Here is a 13,333-nt window from a genome sequence, read left to right as displayed (position 1 = left end):
GTAGTGGGAGAGTGTTGTGACAGGGCTGGAGGTGAGTAGGGGCAGAGTGTTGTGACAGGGCTGGAGGTGAGTAGGGGGAGAGTGTTGTGACAGGGCTGGCGCTGAGTAGGGGGCGAGTGTTGTGACAGATCTGGAGGTGAGTAGGGGGAGAGTGTTGTGACAGAGCTGGAGGTGAGTAGGGGGATAGAGCTGTGACAGGGCAGGAGGTGAGTAGGGGGAGAGTGTTGTGACAGGGCTGGAGGTGAGTAGGAGGAGAGTGCTATGACAGGGCTGGAGGTGATTAGGGGGAGAGTGTTGTGACAGGGCTGGTGCTGAGTAGGGGGAGAGTGTTGTGACAGGGCTGGAGGTGAGTCGTGGGAAAGTGTTGTGACTGGGCTGGAGGTGAGTAGGGGGCGAGTGTTGTGACAGGGCTGGAGGTGAGTAGGGGGAGAGTATTGTGACAGTGCTGGCGGTGAGTAAGGGGAGAGTGTTGTGACTGGGCAGGAGGTGAGTCGGGGGAGAGTGTTGTGACAGGGCTGGAGGTGAGTAGGTGGAGAGTGTTGTGACAGGGCTGGAGGTGAGTAGGGGGAGAGTGCTGTGACAGGGATGGAGGTGAGTAGGGGAAGAGAGATGTGACAAGGTGAATAGGGGGAGAGTGATGTGACAGGGCTGGAGGTGAGTAGTGGGAGAGTGTTGTGACAGGGCTGGCGGTGAGTCGGGGGAGAGTGTTGTGACGGCTGGAGTTGAGTAGGGGGAGAGTGTTGTGACAGAGCTGGCGGTGAGTCAGGGGAGAGTGTTGTGACAGGGCTGGAGGTGAGTAGGGGGAGAGTGTTGTGACAGGGCTGGAGGTGAGTAGGGGGAGAGTGTTGTGACAGGGCTGGCGGTGAGTCGGGAGAGAGCTGTGACAGGGCTGGAGATGAGTAGTGGGAGAGTGTTGTGACAGGGCTGGAGGTGAGTAGGAGGAGAGTGCTGTGACAGGGCTGGAGGTGAGTCGGGGGAGAGTGTTGTGACAGGGCTGGCGCTGAGTAGGGGGAGAGTATTGTGACAGGGCTGGCAGTGAGTAAGGGGAGAGTGTTGTGACTGGGCTGGAGGTGAGTAGGGGGAGAGTGCTGTGACTAGGCTGGTGGTGAGAAGGGGAGAGTGCTGTGACAGGGCTGGTGGTGAGTAGGGGGAGAGTGTTGTGACAGGGCTGGAGGTGAGTAGGGGGAGAGTGTTGTGACATGGCTGGCGGTGAGTAAGGGGAGAGTGTTGAGACAGGGCTGGCGGTGAGTAGGGGGAGAGTGTTGTGACAGGGCTGGAGGTGAGTAGGGGGAGAGTGCTGTGACAGGGCTGGAGGTGAGTAGGGGGAGAGTGATGTGACAGGGCTGGCGTTGAGTAAGGGGAGAGTGTTGTGACAGGGCTGGAGGTGAGTAGCGGGAGACTTTTGTGACAGGGCTGGAGATGAGTAGGGGGAGAGTGTTGTGACAGGGCTGGAGGTTAGTAGGGGGAGAGTGTTGTGACAGGGCTGGAGTTGAGTAGGTGGAGAGTATTGTGACTGGGCTGGCGGTGAGTAAGGGAAGAGTGTTGTGACAAGGTTGGCGGTGAGTAGGGGGAGAGTACTGTGACAGGGATGGAGGTGAGTAGGGGGACAGTGATGTGAGAAGGTGAATAGGGGGAGAGTGATTTGACAGGGCTGGAGGTGAGTAGTGGGAGAGTGTTGTGACTGGGCTGGCGGTGAGTCGGGGGAGAGTGTTGTGACAGGGCTGGAGGTGAGTAGGGGGAGAGTGTTGTGACAGGGCTGGAGGTGAGTAGGGGGAGAGTGTTGTGACAGGGCTGGCGCTGAGAAGGGGGCGAGTGTTGTGACAGAGCTGAAGGTGAGTAGGGGGAGAGAGCTGTGACAGGGCTGGAGGTGAGTAGGGGGAGAGTGTTGTGACAGGGCTGGAGGTGAGTAGGAGGAGAGTGCTGTGACAGGGCTGGCGGTGAGACGGGGGAGAGTGTTGTGACAGGGCTGGAGGTGAGTAGGGGGAGAGTGTTGTGACAGGGCTGGAGGTGAGTAGGGGGAGAGTGTTGTGACATGGCTGGAGGTGAGTAGGGGGAGAGAGTTGTGACAGAGCTGAAGGTGAGTAGGGGGAGATAGCTGTGACAGGGCTGGAGGTGAGTAATGGGAGAGTGTTGTGACAGGGCTGGAGGTGAGTAGGAGGAGAGTGCTGTGACAGGGCTGGAGGTGAGTCGGGGGAGAGTGTTGTGACAGGGCTGGCGCTCAGTAGGGGGAGAGTGTTGTGACAGGGCTGGAGGTGAGTCGAGGGAAAGAGTTGTGACTGGGCTGGAGGTGTGTATGGGGCAAGTGTTGTGACAGGGCTGGAGTTGAGTAGGGGGAGAGTATTGTGACAGGGCAGGCGGTGAGTACGGGGAGAGTGCTGTGACTGGGCTGGAGGTGAATAGGGGGAGAGTGCTGTGACAAGGCTGGTGGTGAGTAGGGGAGAGTGCTGTGACAGGGCTGGTGGTGAGTAGGGGGAGAGTGTTGTGACAGGGCTGGAGGTGAGTAGGGGGAGAGTGTTGTGACAGGGCTGGCGGTGAGTAAGGGGAGAGTGTTGAGACAGGGCTGGCGGTGAGTAGGGGGAGAGTGTTGTGACAGGGCTGGAGGTGAGTAGGGGGAGAGTGCTGTAACAGGGCTGGAGGTGAGTAGATGGAGAGTAATGTGACACGGCTGGCGGTGAGTAAGGGGAGAGTGTTGTGACAGGGCTGGAGGTGAGTAGGGGGAGAGTGTTGTGACAGGGCTGGAGGTGAGTAGGGGGAGAGTGTTGTGACAGGGCTGGCGCTGAGTAGGGGGCGAGTGTTGTGACAGGGCTGGAGGTGAGTAGGGGGAGAGTGTTGTGACAGAGCTGGAGGTGAGTAGGGGGAGAGAGCTGTGACAGGGCTGGAGGTGAGTAGGGGGAGAGTGTTGTGACAGGGCTGGAGGTGAGTCGGGGGAGAGTGTTGTGACAGGGCTGGCGCTGAGTAGGGGGAGAGTGTTGTGACAGGGCTGGAGGTGAGTTGTGGGAAAGTGTTGTGACTGGGCTGGAGGTGAGAAGGGGGCGAGTGTTGTGACAGGGCTGGAGGTGAGTAGGGGGAGAGTATTGTGACAGGGCTGGCGGTGAGTAAGGGGAGAGTGTTGTGACTGGGCTGGAGGTGAGTAGGGGGAGAGTGCTGTGACAAGGCTGGTGGTGAGTAGGGGAGAGTGCTGTGACAGGGCTTTGTGGTGAGTAGGGGGAGAGTGTTGTGACAGGGCTGGAGGTGAGTAGGGGGAGAGTGTTGTGACAGGGCTGGCGGTGAATATGGGGAGAGTGTTGAGACAGGGCTGGCGGTGAGTAGAGGGAGAGTGTTGTGACAGGGCTGGAGGTGAGTAGGGGGAGAGTGCTGTGACAGGGCTGGAGGTGAGTAGGGGGAGAGTGATGTGTCAGGGCTGGAGGTGAGTAGGGGGAGAGTGATGTGACAGGGCTGGCGGTGAGTAAGCGGAGAGTGTCGTGACAGGGCTGGAGGTGAGTAGGGGGAGAGTGTTGTGAGAGGGCTGGAGGTGAGTAGGGGGAGAGTGTTGTGACAGGGCTGGCGGTGAATATGGGGAGAGTGTTGAGACAGGGCTGGCGGTGAGTAGAGGGAGAGTGTTGTGACAGGGCTGGAGGTGAGTAGGGGTAGAGTGCTGTGACAGGGCTGGCACTGAGTAGGGGGAGAGTGTTGTGACAGGGCTGGAGGTGAGTCGTGGGAAAGTGTTGTGACAGGGCTGGAGGTGAGTAGGGGGTGAGTGCTGTGACAGGGCTGGAGGTGAGTCGGGGGAGAGTGTTGTGACAGGGCTGGCACTGAGTAGGGGGAGAGTGTTGTGACAGGGCTGGAGGTGAGTCGTGGGAAAGTGTTGTGACAGGGCTGGCGGTGAGTAAGGGGAGAGTGTTGTGACAGGGCTGGAGGTGAGTAGGGGGAGAGTGTTGTGACAGGGCTGGCGGTGAGTAGTAGGAGAGTATTGTGACAGGGCTGGAGGAGAGTAGGGGGAGAGTGTTGTGACAGGGCTGGAGGTGAGTAGGGGAAGAGTATTGTGACAGGGCTGGCGGTGAGTAGGGGGAGAGTGTTGTGACAGGGCTGGAGGTGAGTAGGGGGAGAGTATTGTGACAGGGCTGGAGGAAAGTAGGGGGAGAGTGTTGTGACAGGGCTGGAGGTGAGTAGGGGAAGAGTATTGTGACAGGGCTGGCGGTGAGTAGGGGGAGAGTGTTGTGACAGGGCTGGAGGTGAGTAGGGGGAGAGTGTTGTGACAGGGCTGGAGGTGAGTAGGGGGAGAGTGTTGTGACAGCGCAGGTGGTGAGTAGGGGGAGAGTATTGTGACAGGGCTGGAGGTGAGTAGGGGGAGAGTGTTGTGACAGGGCTGGAGGTTAGTAGGGGGAGAGTGTTGTGACAGGGCTGGAGGTGAGTAGGGGGAGAGTGTTGTGACAGGGCTGGAGGTGAGTAGGGGGAGAGTATTGTGACAGGGCTGGCGGTGAGTAGGGGGAGAGTATTGTGACAGGGTTTGTGGTGAGTAGGGGAGAGTGTTGTGACAGGGTTTGTGGTGAGTAGGGGGAGAGTGTTGTGTCATGGCTAGTGGTGAGTAGGGGGAGACTGTTGTGACAGGATTGGCAGTGAGTGGGGAGAGAGTATTGTGACAGGGTTTGTGGTGAGTAGGGGGAGAGTGTTGTGACAGGGCTGGCGGTGAGTAGGGGGAGAGTATTGTGACAGGGTTTGTGGTGAGTAGGGGGAGAGTGTTGTGACAGGGCTGGCGGTGAGTAGGGTGAGAGTATTGTGTCATGGCTAGTGGTAAGTAGGGGGAGACTGTTGTGACAGGACTGGCGGTCAGTAGGGAGAGAGTATTGTGACAGGGTTTGTGGTGTGTAGGGGGAGAGTGTTGTGACAGGGTTTGTGGTGAGTAGGGGGAGAGTGTTGTGTCATGGCTAGTGGTGAGTAGGGGGAGACTGTTGTGACAGGATTGGCAGTGAGTGGGGAGAGAGTATTGTGACCGGGTTTGTTGTGAGTAGGGGGAGAGTGTTGTGACAGGGTTTGTGGTGAGTAGGGGGAGAGTGTTGTGACAGGGCTGGAGGTGAGTAGGGTGAGAGTATTGTGACAGGGCTGGAGATGAGTAGGGGGAGATTGTTGTGACTAGAGATGAGTGGGTTCGGTTCTCCGAGAACCGAACCCACCTGAATTTAGCATATCCGAGTCGAATCCAAGCAGATTCGGAGGTTCCAGCCTACTCTGTTCTCGAAACCGAGGCAAAACCATAGAGAGGGAAATCTTGCGGTTCGCAAGCTTTCATCTTTATGATCAATGTAGTATATAAGGAACCACGCGACAGACGCCATTTCACTTCGGCTGTGGAGAATGAATAGGGAGGGTGGGTAGTGTAGGGCAGGGAGAGGTGCTGGTGCTATCTGCTGTGTCCTGGGCTGGTGACTGCTGATCCATTCTGGTCTCTGGTCACGGTGCTGTCACTGTGCTGTCTGTGCTGATCCATTCTGGTCTCTGGTCACGGTGCTGTCACTATCACTGTGCTGTCTGTGCTGATCCATTCTGGTCTCTGGTCACGGTGCTGTCACTGTCACTGTGCTGTCTGTGCTGATCCATTCTGGTCTCTGGTCATGGTGCTGTCACTGTCACTGTGCTGTCTAGTGATCCATCTGGGCTGTCTGCTGTGTCCTGGGCTTGTGCTGTGTCCATCTCTGGGCCCAAGTTCTGGACTCCAAAAAAAAAAAAAGTAAAAAAAAAAAAAAGTGCCTTTTTAATTTTTATATTTTTCTGTGTGTGCGTGGGTGTTAGGCTTAACCACAGTAGCGCACAAGAGCCAGCCGGCAACGCACGTTGCACTTGCTACCTTGTGCAGCCCGACTTGTTCTTAAAAAAAAAAAAGAAGTGTCTCTGTCTTATATATATTATTCTTCTGTGTGCGTGTGGGTGTTGGGCTGAACCACATTAGCGCCCAAGATCTAATGACTCCAGTCATGTTCAATAAAAAAAAAAAACAATTAAAGTGTCATTTTTTTTCTTGTTTGTGTGGGTGGGTTTTCGGCTTAACCCCATTTGTGGACAAGATCCAGCCAGCAACACAAGTTGCAACCTTGTGCTGACAGACTCCAGTCGTGATGAATCGTTACTCTGGGGCCAAGTTCTTCTGGAGCTGACAAAAAATCTAAATCATTTGTCGTTTTTTCTAATATTTTGTGCGTGCGCACGACTGCACGTGTGTTAATTTTGTAACCGCACCTTGGCTACACTATTGGTGATTGTGACACTGCTTCTAGACTGCAGAAAAAATATGGAGGGCTGTCACATGACAGGAGAGCAAGGCCAAGAACCACATGTTGTAGCTGCCGCCAGCAGTGCAAGGTCGTCAACTTCCTCGACCTCTAGGAAGGCCCATGCCCCACGGTTTAAGTCATGCCATCGATATGGTAGTAATAGTAAAGCAGGTTTTACTGAAATTAACAAAAACAAATTGAAAGGATATTTGACTTTAGGTAAACAAGAAATTGGCAATATGCCATTCATTAAACAAAGTGGCAAGGAAAGGATTTGGCCTTGGCCTTCTTACTTTATGAAGAAGATTGCTGATTCTGTTAGCCCTTCTGCTTGTAGTAGTAGCGGTGGTGGTCCAATTAAAAATGTGAAAGTTGTTAAGACAGCTCCGGAAAAACTAACTGTGTGCCCTGAGAAATCGAAATCACAAATCCCAGAGGAGAGTGCAAGTGTGTTCGCGGTAGCCATGTGTGAGCCCGACCTAAATACTAGTGTACCGGAGGATCCTCCAAGTTCCACCATTTGTGTGCCCTCTGTAAATGGGGGGACGGGCAGTCAAAATCTTGCACATGTAGTCAGTGAGGATGCTTCTGTGGAATTGCACATGGAGGAGGAGGATATTTTGGAGGATGAAGGCGCTAAGGATGATGAGGATGTTGGTGTTGGTGATGAGGCTGTTGATGCCGAGGATGTCCTTTGTGTAAGTAAAGCAACATAGTTTGAAATGGCCAAAGCCCATTGTTGTCATGCTGGGACAAAAGACAAAGAAATCTACTTCTCACGTGTGGAATTATTTCCACCCCGATCCGGACAACAGTTGTCAAGCCATATGTGCCTGTTGCCATTCAAGAGTGAGTAGAGGAGGGACCTAAACCCACTAGGAACCTCCTCCTCCTTGTTACGTCACTTGGAGCGCATTCATCAAATATCAAAGTGTACGTTGCCAAGTTCAAAAACTGAAAACGTAACAAGTCCAGTGTCACCTACCTGCTCCCTCTCTGTGAGATCCAAGCACCTTCGATCTCCAATACCAACACCTGCATCATCAAGATCCTCATTCGTCATCGGGAGTAGTCCTGCTGCATCCAATGTTGTTATTCCAAACATGAATGACTCCTCTCCTTTCCGTGATTCCTCAGAAGGATCCTTGATGACTATGCCTGTTGCTGCTGCTGTTGCTGTCAGTGGATCTTCATCCCAGAAGGGGATCAGGAGGAAGACTACTTGTAGCGTATCCTCCAAAAAGCAATTAACTGTTAAACAATCGTTTGCAAGGGCAAACAAGTATGACATCAATCACACAGTTGCACAGCGGATTACTGACGCCATAACAGCTATGCTGGTATTAGATGTGCGTCCAGTATCCGCCATTACTGCAGTGGGTTTTCAACAGTTAATTCAGGTCCTGTGTCCTCGCTACCAGATCCCTTCTAGATTCCACTTCGATAGAAGAGCAATTCCAAATCTGTACAAGGATATTAAAAAAAACCTTATTAATGTCCTCAGAAATGCAGTTGTACCCACTATCCACTTGACCACTGATACCGTATGTGGACAAGTGGGACAGGGCAAACTATGGATTACATGACTGTGACAGCCCACTGGGTAGGTGTATTGCCTACAACAGCAAAAGCAGCAGCAGCAACATCTCCCAAAAGACAGTTGATACAGAGACAGGCTACTCTTTGTATAACTGGTTTCACTAAGAGGTATACCACTGAGAACCTCTTAGAAAAACTCAGGGAAATCATTGATAAATGGCTTACCCCACTTGGACTCTCCTCGGGACAATGCCACCAATATTGTGAGAGAATTACATGTGGGCAAATTCCAATACATCCCATGTTTTGCTCACACAATTAATTTGGGGGTGCAACAGTTTTTTTAAAATGACAGGGGCGTGTAGGAGATGCTCTTGGTGGCACACAAACTATCCGGTCATTTTAGACATTCGGCGCCCACTTGCCGAAGATTGCATGACCAGCAGGTACAGTTAAAATTGCCCTTCCATCAGCTGAAGCAAGAGGTAGTAACTCTGTGAAATTCTACCCTCTATATGCTTCAGCGGATGGAGGAACAGTAAAAGGCCATCCAGGCCTACACAGCGGACTATGACATAGGCCGTGGAGTTGGAATGCACATTACTCAAGCGCAGTGGAAAATAATTTCTGTGTTGTGCAAGGTTCTCAAACCCTTTGAACTTGCCACACATGAAGTTAGTTCAGACACTGCCAGCTTGAGTCAGGTGATTCCCTTCATCAGACTTTTGCAAAAACAGCTGGAGAAATGGAAGGAGCAGCTGAAATGGAGCGATTGTGCAAAGTATGTCGGACTGGTGGATCAATCCCTTGATTCACTTCACCAGGATCCAAGAGTCGTCAATCTATTGAGATCTGAAAAATATATTTTGGCCACCATTCTGGATCCTAGGTTTAAGTCCTACCTTTTGAGTTTTTTTCCAAAAGACCAAAATCTAAAACTATGCAAAGAGCTGTTGGTCAAAAAATTGTCAGCTGCAGCCGCATGTGAAACGCCTTCATCTCCTTCAGTTTCAACAGCTGCCAGGAAAAAACTAAATTTTCCTTACAGAATGCAGATCAGTCACCAAAAAATGACATCTGGTCGGGCCTGAGAGAACTGCCTATTAGTGACATGTTAGAGGCAATTTGGAGTCCCATACACAAACTGGTTTTGCATTACTTAAGTTGCCCACCCTCCAGTGTGTACTTCAAAAGAGTTTTCAGTGCAACTGGCAACCTTGTCAGTGATCGGCGTAGGAGGTTACTTCCTCAAAATGTGGAAAAGATGATGTTCATTAAAATAAATTACAATTTCCATGAGGAAGACCTCGGCCAACAATTACATCAAAAAATGACAGAGACGCCTATGGTGGAATCCAGCGGGGATGAATTGATATTGTGTTAAGAGGATGTACACATTGATAGGGAGGATGAGGATGATGACAACTTGTAATGAAAAGCCAATTTGTGTATGGGATTATTGTCTTTTCCATGTCCAAAGCACATTGGCAGCTTGTTTTATGGGGATCCAAACAAATCAAACATTTCAGCCACAATTGGCAGTCCTTGATGCTGAAATGATTGGTTTGTTAAACTGTCCTGTTGCATATACAACATAAGTCCAAAGACTATTCCATCTTGCTCATTTTTCCATTCAATTACATGCTGATTGGGCCATTGCTGCCTGACATTTTAAATTGATGTTAGGGTTGGTTTAGGAACCAATGATTTTTTAAAATTAATTTATGATCAATTTAATAGACAGGGGCTGCAACCAATGAATTGTTTTTTTAATTAATTTATGATCAATTTAACAGCCAGGAGCTGCAACCAATGAATTGTTTTTTTAATTAATTTATGATTAATTTGACAGCCAGGGGCTGTAACCTATGAATTGTTTTTTTAAGTAATTTATGATCAATTTAACAGCCAGGGGCTGCAGCAAATTAATTGTTTTTTTAATTAATTTATGATTAATTTAACAGCCAGGGGCAACAACCAATGAATTGTTTTTTAATTAATTTATGATCAATTTTACACCTGGCTGTCACTGTCATCGGCATAGCTGCGCAGGGGTGCTGTGCTCCAATCTGTCGAGGGGCTCCTGCCCAAAATAATAAATAAACAATTTTTTAATGTGCGTGTCAGCCACACCTGTCATCGGCATAGCTGCGCAGGGGTGCTGTGCTGCTGTATGGCAAGGGGCTGCATGAATATTGCAAAGAAAACTTTTTTTTAAGTTATTGGGTTACAAAAAGTTTTTTTGTTTTAATCTTTAAACATAGCAGAAATGTTATCCTAACAGCTTATAAAGTTATATGCTCTTAAAAACTAAAGCCTATATTTATAATATTTGTAAAAAACTAAAGCCTAATTCTGCCAAAAGAGAGATTCACACCACGGCTAAACATAATAATCACCTTCTGGATGTGAATTTTCTCATTTGCATGGGGAAAACACAACCCTCAGATGAGATGGATCTCAGCCAGTGGACAACATTGAAATCACCATTAAAAAGTCACAATGGAAGACTACAGCATAGAGAATATTTCTTCACAGTCAGGAGAGGCCTCAGAGAACATGAAAAAAGATGCTCTAGGTGCTGAACTTCAAGGGATTTCCTCATCATGTTCTGCAGTGTGGAAAGGTTTCATTCACATGTTTTCTATAAAGTATTTCAAAGTTACAGCCTTCAAAGTGTCTGGTAATTCCTGGCAAAGGTGGGTGTTATACTTATAGCCAAAGATTATTACAAGCAAAAGATTAATCTGTCTAGAATCTGTCTGGGAATTCATGGATCATATTTGGGCTGAATGCACTAAGACATCCAGTGTTTCTGTCACTGTGTTCCGTAGCCCACTAGTTTATATTCCTACCTGAATGGCAAACTGAAATATGGAATAGTAAGCACAGACGGAGGCCTTTGTTATTCCACTGCCTGCATGCCAACCAATACCTCCCAGAATACACCCACTGGGGGGACTAGTTCTTGATAATGACCATCCCCATCTATTGCTAGGCCTTCTTCCAAACCATCCATGCTGGATTTTCTGTCCAAAAAGGGTAAGCAGGGTACAGAAAGAGGAGCTAGATGTCCCAAAGACATTTTTTTCTTCTATCATAGATGATGTGGAGAATGTTGGACTTGGAACAGGGGCTCTCACCTATTTGGCTTCCATCCAGAGAACAGAGCTATGTTCCTCAGGAACTATCTATGCCTGAGCTGATAGGTAAGTACATAGTAGTCTCTGACTGTTGGCAAACACCCATCAGGAGATGGCAACCCAGAATAACAACAACCATAATGTCCACTTAACATACCCCATATGGCTAACTTAGTCATAATATAACATGACACCCAGTTTGCAGCCTCCTCTTCCTTATTACACTAATCCAGTCACCATGGATAATCAATCAGCCATGTGTGGTCGCCCCAAGTTTTGGCCTTCAACATGCTACTAACATTCACATATCTAAGAGAAGTGGACAATGGGAACAATGGCATTTTGAACAAACTAACTCTTTTTTTTTTAATGTCCCTTTACAGTTTGGGAAACAGAACAGAAGATATATTTTTAGAAAGCACACTTCCTGGTCCCCTTCTGGGATGAAAAAAAAAATGCCAGCAAGCAGGCATGGCACAGCCGCACAACCTAATACTTAAACTTTAGCTCTGACATTTTACATTTGCTGATCAGTTCCGCTTGTTCACAATATATCTCATATGGTTAAGTGGACAGTGGGAACAACGGCTGTTTGTGAACTATGTTTTTTTATGTCCCTCTACAGGTTGGGAAATGGAAGTTTACAGAAGATTTGCATAGCATTATTTAAGTCATTTGTTTATTTATTTTTGGAAACCACACTTCCTGGTCCCCTAGTGAGCTGTGAGGTGGTCAAAATTGACCGGAAATGAGTGGAAATAAATTTTATTGAGGATATTAATACTGTAGGAACACAAAAGTCCCATTTTATGCGATTTTAGCTGTTTTTTCTATTTTTTTATAAAAAATCCAGATCCAAAACAAAACACGAAAACAAAACACAGAGGTGAGGTTTTGGCAAAACCAATCCAGATCCAAAACTAGGGGAGATCCAGTTAAAAAATACCAAAACCAAAACATGGGGGTCGGTGCACATCTCTAGTTGTGACAGGGCTGGCAGTAAGTAGGGTGAGAGTGTTGTGACAGGGCTGGAGGTTTGTAGGGGGAGAGTTGTGACAGGGCTGGAGGTGAGTAGGGAGAGATTTGTAACAGGGCTGGAGGTGTGTAGGGGGAGAGTTGTGACAGGGCTGGAGGTGAGTAGGGAGAGAGTTGTGACAGGGCTGGAGGTGAGTAGGGAGAGTGTTGTGACAGCGCTGGAGGTGAGTAGGCAGAGAGTTGTGACAGGGCTGGAGGTGTGTAGGGGGAGAGTTGTGACAGGGCTGGAGGTGAGTAGGGAGAGAGTTGTGACAGGGCTGGAGGTGAGTAGGGAGAGTGTTGTGACAGGGCTGGAGGTGAGTAGGGGAGAGTACTGTGACAGGGCTGGAGGTGAGTAGGGGGAGAGTGTTGTGACAGAGCTAGAGGTGAGTAGGGGGAGAGTGTTGTGACAGGGCTGGAGGTGAGTAGTGGGAGAGTGTTGTGACAGACCTGGAGGTGAGTAGGGGGAGAGTGATGTGACAGGGCTGGTGGTGAGTAGGGGGAGAGTGTTGTGACAGGGCTGGAGGTGAGTAGGGGGAAAGTGTTGTGACAGGGCTGGAGGTGAGTAGGGGGCGAGTGTTGTGACAGGGCTGGAGGTGAGTATTGGGAGAGTGTTGTGACAGAGCTGGCGGTGAGTAGGGGGAGAGTGTTGTGACAGGGCTGGAGGTGAGTAGGGGGAGAGTGTTGTTACAGGGCTGGAGGTGAGTAAGGGTAGAGTGTTGTTACAGGGCTGGCGGTGAGTAGTGGGAGAGTGTTGTGACAGGGCTGGAGGTCAGTAGTGGGACAGTGTTGTGACAGAGCTGGAGGTGAGTCGGGGGAGAGTGTTGTGTCAGGGCTGGAGGTGAGTAGGGAGAGAGTTGTGACAGGGCTGGAGGTGTGTAGGGAGAGAGTTGTGACAGGGCTGGAGGTGAGTTGGGGGAGAGTGTTGTGACAGAGCTGGTGGTGAGTAGGGGGAGAGTGTTGTGACAGGGCTGGCGGTGAGTAGGGGGAGAGTGTTGTGACAGGGCTGGCGGTGAGTAGGGGGAGAGTGTTGTGACAGTGCTGGGGGTGAGTAGTGTGAGAGTATTGTGACAGGACTGGAGGTGTGTCGGGGGAGAGTGTTGAGACAGAGCTGGAGGTGAGTAGGGGGAGAGTGTTGTGAAAGAGCTGGAGGTGAGTAGGGGGAGAGTGTTGTGACAGGGCTGGAGGTGAGTAGGGGGAGAGTGTTGTGACAGGGCTGGTGCTGAGTAGGGGGAGAGTGTTGTGACAGGGCTGGAGGTGAGTAGGGGATAGTGCTGTGACAGGGCTGGAGGTGAGTAGGTGGATAGTGCTGTGACAGGGCTGGAGATGAGTAGGGGGAGAGTGCTGTGACAGGGCTGGAGGTGAGTGGGGGGAGAGTGATGTGACAGGGCT

Source organism: Taudactylus pleione, unplaced genomic scaffold, assembly GCF_031769625.1.
Source record: "Taudactylus pleione unplaced genomic scaffold, aTauple2 ptg000720l, whole genome shotgun sequence".
Taxonomy (NCBI): Eukaryota; Metazoa; Chordata; class Amphibia; order Anura; family Myobatrachidae; genus Taudactylus; species Taudactylus pleione.
The sequence above is the reverse complement of the archived record's forward strand: the minus strand, read 5'-3'. Positions refer to the sequence as shown.